This window comes from Mustelus asterias, chromosome 8, assembly GCF_964213995.1.
Source record: "Mustelus asterias chromosome 8, sMusAst1.hap1.1, whole genome shotgun sequence".
NCBI classification, from domain to species: Eukaryota; Metazoa; Chordata; class Chondrichthyes; order Carcharhiniformes; family Triakidae; genus Mustelus; species Mustelus asterias.
The window spans coordinates 37958267-37964266 of NC_135808.1; positions in this window are offsets into that span (position 1 = coordinate 37958267).

The window sequence follows — 6000 nt, forward strand, 5'->3', positions numbered from 1 at the left end:
GATTTGTGTGTGTGTGTGTGTGTGGAGTGAGATTTGTGTGTGTCGAGTGAGATTTGTGTGTGTGGAGCGAGATTTGTGTGTGTGGGTCGATTGAGATTTGTGTGTGTGTGTGTGTGTGTGGAGTGAGATTTGTGTGTGTGTGTGTCGAGTGAAATTTGTGTGTGTCGAGGGAGATTTGTGTGTGTCGAGGGACATTTGTGTGTGTGTGTCGAGGGAGATTTGTGTGTGTGTGTGTGTGTGTGTGTGGAGTGAGATGTCAGTGCGTGTGTGTGTGTGTCGAGTGAGATTTGTGTGTGTGTGTGTGTGTGTGTGTGTGTGTGGAGTGAGATGTCTGTGTGTGTGTGTCGAGTGAGATTTGTGTGTCGAGTGAGATTTGTGTGTGTGTGTGTCGAGTGAGATTTGTGTGTGTGTGTGTGTGTGTGTGTGTGTGTGGAGTGAGATGTCTGTGTGTGTGTGTCGAGTGAGATTTGTGTGTCGAGTGAGATTTGTGTGTGTGTGTGTCGAGTGAGATTTGTGTGTGTGTGTCGAGGGAGATTTGTGTGTGTGTGTGGAGTGAGATGTCTATGTGTGTGTGTGTGTCGAGTGGGATTTGTGTGCGTGTGTCGAGTGAGATTTGTGTGTGTCGAGGGAGATTTGTGTGTGGGTGTGTCGAGGGAGATTTGTGTGTGTGTGTGTGTGTGTGTCGAGTGAGATGTCTGTGTGTGTCGAGTGAGATTTGTGTGTGCGTGTCGAGTGAGATTTGTCTGTGTCGAGTGAGATTTGTGTGTTGAGGGAGATTTGTGTGTGTCGAGTGAGATTTGTGTGTGTGTGTGTCGAGTGAGATTTGTGTGTGTGTGTCGAGTGAGATTTGTCTGTGTCGAGTGAGATTTGTGTGTTGAGTGAGATTTGTGTGCGTGTCGAGTGAGATTTGTGTGTGTGTGTCGAGTGAGATTTGTGTGTGTGTGTGTCGAGTGAGATTTGTGTTTGTGTGTGTGTCGAGTGAGATTTGTGTGTGTGTGTGTGTGTCGAGTGAGATTTGTGTGTGTGTGTCGAGTGAGATTTGTGTGTGTGTGTGTGTCGAGTGAGATTTGTGTGTGTGTGTGTTGAGTTAGATTTGTGTGCGTGTCGAGTGAGATGTCTGTGTGTGTGTGTCGAGTGATATTTGTGTGTGTGTGTGTGTCGAGTGAGATTTGTGTGTGTGTGTGTGTGTGTCGAGTGAGATTTGTGTGTGTGTGTCGAGTGAGATTTGTGTGTGTGTGTGTGTGTGTCGAGTGAGATTTGTGTGTGTGTCTGTGTGTCGAGTGAGATTTGTGTGTGTGTGTGTTGAGTGAGATTTGTGTGTGTGTGTGTCGAGTGAGATTTGTGTGTGTGTCGAGTGAGATTTGTGTGTGTGTCGAGTGAGATTTGTGTGTGTGTCGAGTGAGATTTGTGTGTGTGTGTGTCGAGTGAGATTTGTGTGTGTGTGTGTGTGTTGAGTGAGATTTGTGTGTGTGTGTGTGTATGGAATGAGATTTGTGTGTATGTGTGTCGAGTGAGATTTGTGTGTGTGTCAAGGGAGATTTGTGGGTGTCGAGGGACATTTGTGTGTGTGTCGAGGGAGATTTGTGTGTGTGTCTCGAGTGAGATTTGTGTGTGTGTGTGTCGAGTGAGATTTGTGTGTGTGTGTCGAGGGAGATTTGTGTCTGTGTGTGGAGTTAGATGTCTGTGTGTGTGTGTCGAGTGAGATTTGTGTGTGTGTGTCGAGTGAGATTTGTGTGTGTGTGTGTGTGTGTGTGTGGAGTGAGATTTCTGTGTGTGTGTGTGTCGAGTGAGATTTGTGTGTGTGTGTCGAGTGAGATTTGTGTGTGATGTGTGTCGAGGGAGATTTGTGTCTGTGTGTGTGGAGTTAGATGTCTGTGTGTGTGTGTCGAGTGAGATTTGTGTGTGTGTGTCGAGTGAGATGTCTGTGTGTGTGTGTGTGTCGAGTGAGATTTGTGTGTGTGTGTCGAGTGAGATTTGTGTGTGTCGAGGGAGATTTGTGTGTGTGTGTGTCGAGGGAGATTTGTGTACGTGTGTGTGTGTGTCGAGTGAGATGTCTGTGTGTGTGTGTGTTGAGTGAGATTTGTGTGTGTGTGTGTGTGTGGAGTGAGATTTGTGTGTGTGTGTGGCGAGTGACATTTGTGTGTGTCGAGGGAGATTTGAGTGTGACGAGGGACATTTGGGTGTGTGTGTCGAGGGAGATTTGTGCGTGTGTGTGTGTGTGTGTGTGGAGTGAGATGTCTGTGTGTGTGTGTGTGTCGAGTGAGATTTGTGTGTGTGTGTGTGTCGAGTGAGATTTGTGTGTGTGTGTGTCGAGTGAGATTTGTGTGTGTCGAGTGAGATTTGTGTGTGTTGAGGGAGATTTGTGTGTGTCGAGTGAGATTTGTGTGTGTGTGTGTTGAGTGAGATTTGTGTGTGTGTTGAGTGAGATTTGTGTGTGTGTGTGTGTGTGTCGAGTGAGATTTGTGTGTGTGTGTGTGTCGAGTGAGATTTGTGTGTGTCGAGTGAGATTTGTGTGTGTTGAGGGAGATTTGTGTGTGTCGAGTGAGATTTGTGTGTGTGTGTGTTGAGTGAGATTTGTGTGTGTGTTGAGTGAGATTTGTGTGTGTGTGTGTTGAGTGAGATTTGTGTGCGTGTCGAGTTAGATTTGTGTGTGTGTGTGTGTCGCGTGAGATTTGTGTGTGTGTCGAGTGAGATTTGTGTGTGTGTGTGTGTCGAGTGAGATTTGTGTGTGTGTGTGTGTGTCGAGTGAGATTTGTGTGTGTGTGTGTCGAGTGATATTTGTGTGTGTGTGTGTCGAGTGAGATTTCTGTGTGTGTGTTGAGTGAGATTTGTGTGTGTGTGTGTGTGTGTGTCGAGTGAGATTTGTGTGTGTGTGTGTCGAGTGAGATTTGTGTGTGTCGAGGGACATTTGCGTGTGTGTGTGTGTGTGTGTGAGTGGAGTGAGATGTCTGTGTGTGTGTGTGTGTGTGTTGAGTGAGATTTGTGTGTGTGTGTGTGTGTGGAGTGAGATGTCTGTGTGTGTGTGTCGAGTGAGATTTGTGTGTCGAGTGAGATTTGTGTGTGTGTGTGTCGAGTGAGATTTGTGTGCGTGTGTCGAGGGAGATTTGTGTGTGTGTGTGTGTGTGGAGTGAGATGTCTGTGTGTGTGAGTGTGTCGAGTGGGATTTGTGTGCGTGTGTCGAGTGAGATTTGTGTGTGTCGAGTGAGATTTGTGTGTGTCGAGGGAGATTTGTGTGTGGGTGTGTCGAGGGAGATTTGTGTGTGTGTGTGTCGAGTGAGATGTCTGTGTGTGTCGAGTGAGATTTGTGTGTGTGTGTCGAGTGAGATTTGTGTGTGTCGAGTGAGATTTGTGTGTGTTGAGGGAGATTTGTGTGTCGAGTGAGATTTGTGTGTGTGTTGAGTGAGATTTGTGTGTGTGTTGAGTGACATTTATGTGCGTGTCGAGTGAGATTTGTGTGTGTGTGTGTGCCGAGTGAGATTTGTGTGTGTGTGTGTGTCGAGTGAGATTTGTGTGTGTCGAGTGAGATGTGTGTGTGTGTGTGTGTGTCGAGTGAGATTTGTGTGTGTGTGCGTGTTGAGTGAGATTTGTGTGTGTGTGTGTGTCGAGTGAGATCTGTGTGTGTCTGTGTCGAGTGAGATTTGTGTGTGTGTGTGTGTGTCGAGTGAGATCTGTGTGTGTCTGTGTCGAGTGAGATTTGTGTGTGTGTGTGTGTCGAGTGAGATTTGTGTGTGTGTGTGTCGAGTGAGATTTGTGTGTGTGTGTCGAGTGAGATTTGTGTGTGTGTGTGTTGAGTGAGATTTGTGTGTGTGTGTGTCGAGTGAGATTTGTGTGTGTGTGTGTCGAGTGAGATTTGTGTGTGTGTGGAGCGAGATTTGTGTGTGTGGGTCGATTGAGATTTGTGTGTGTGTGTGTGTGTCGAATGAGATTTGTGTGTGTGTCGAGTGAGATTTGTGTGTGTGTCGAGTGATATTTGTGTGTGGGTGTGTCGAGTGAGATTTGTGAGTGTGTGTGTGTGTGTGTGTGTGTTTGTGTGGAGTGAGATTTGTGTGTGTGTGTGTGTGTGTGTGTTTGTGTGGAGTGAGATTTGTGAGTGTGTGTGTCGAGTGACATTTGTGTGTGTCGAGGGAGATTTGTGTGTCGAGTGAGATTTGTGTGTGTGTGTGTCGAGTGAGATTTGTGTGCGTGTGTCGAGGGAGATTTGTGTGTGTGTGTGTGTGTGGAGTGAGATGTCTGTGTGTGTGAGTGTGTCGAGTGAGATTTGTGTGTGTCGAGGGAGATTTGTGTGTGGGTGTGTCGAGGGAGATTTGTGTGTGTGTGTGTCGAGTGAGATGTCTGTGTGTGCCGAGTGAGATTTGTGTGTGTGTGTTGAGGGAGATTTGTGTGTCGAGTGAGATTTGTGTGTGTGTGTGTTGAGTGAGATTTGTGTGTGTGTTGAGTGAGATTTGTGCGTGTGTTGAGTGAGATTTGTGTGTGTGTGTGTTGAGTGACATTTGTGTGCGTGTCGAGTGAGATTTGTGTGTGTGTGTGTGCCGAGTGAGATGTGTGTGTGTGTGCGTGTTGAGTGAGATTTGTGTGTGTGTGTGTGTCGAGTGAGATCTGTGTGTGTCTGTGTCGAGTGAGATTTGTGTGTGTGTGTGTGTCGAGTGAGATCTGTGTGTGTCTGTGTCGAGTGAGATTTGTGTGTGTGTGTGTGTCGAGTGAGATTTGTGTGTGTGTGTGTCGAGTGAGATTTGTGTGTGTGTGTGTGTGTCGAGTGAGATTTGTGTGTGTGTGTGTTGAGTGAGATTTGTGTGTGTGTGTGTCGAGTGAGATTTGTGTGTGTGTGTCGAGTGAGATTTGTGTGTGTGTATGTCGAGTGAGATTTGTGTGTGTGTGGAGCGAGATTTGTGTGTGTGGGTCGATTGAGATTTGTGTGTGTGTGTGTGGAGTGAGATTTGTGTGTGTGTCGAGTGAGATTTGTGTGTGTGTGTGTCGAGTGAGATTTGTGTGTGTGTCGAGTGAGATTTGTGTGTGTGTGTGTCGAGTGAGATTTGTGTGTGTGTGTGTGTGTGTGTGTGTTTGTGTTGAGTGAGATTTGTGTGTGTGTGTGTGTGTGTTTGTGTGGAGTGAGATTTGTGAGTGTGTGTGTCGAGTGACATTTGTGTGTGTCGAGGGAGATTTGTGTGTGTCTTGGGACATTTGTGTGTGTGTGTCGAGGGAAATTTGTGTGTGTGTGTGTGTGTGTGTGTGTCGACTCAGATTTGTGTGTGTTGAGTGAGATTTGTGTGTGTGTGTGTCGAGTGAGATTTGTGTGTGTGTCGAGTGAGATTTGTGTGTGTGTCGAGTGAGATTTGTGTGTGTGTCGAGTGCGATTTGTGTGTGTGTGTGTCGAGTGAGATTTGTGTGTGTGTGTGTGTGTCGAGTGAGATTTGTGTGTGTGTGTGTGTCGAGTGAGATTTGTGTGTGTGTGTCGAGTGAGATTTGTGTGTGTGTGTCGAGTGAGATTTGTGTGTGTGTCTGTGTGTCGAGTGAGATTTGTGTGTGTGTGTGTTGAGTGAAATTTGTGTGTGTGTGTGTCGAGTGAGATTTGTGTGTGTGTCGAGTGAGATTTGTGTGTGTGTCGAGTGAGATTTGTGTGTGTGTCGAGTGAGATTTATGTGTGTGTCGAGTGAGATTTGTGTGTGTGTGTGTCGAGTGAGATTTGTGTGTGTGTGTGTGTGTTGAGTGAGATTTGTGTGTGTGTGTGTGTGTGGAGTGAGATTTGGGTGTATGTGTGTCGAGTGAGATTTGTGTGTGTGTCAAGGGAGATTTGTGGGTGTGTCGAGTGAGACTTGTGTGTGTGTGTGTGTGTGGAGTGAGATTTGGGTGTATGTGTGTCGAGTGAGATTTGTGTGTGTGTCAAGGGAGATTTGTGGGTGTCGAGGGACATTTGTGTGTGTGTGTCGAGGGAGATTTGTGTGTGTGTCTCGAGTGAGATTTGTGTGTGTGTCTCGAGTGAGATTTGTGTGTGTGTGTGTCGAG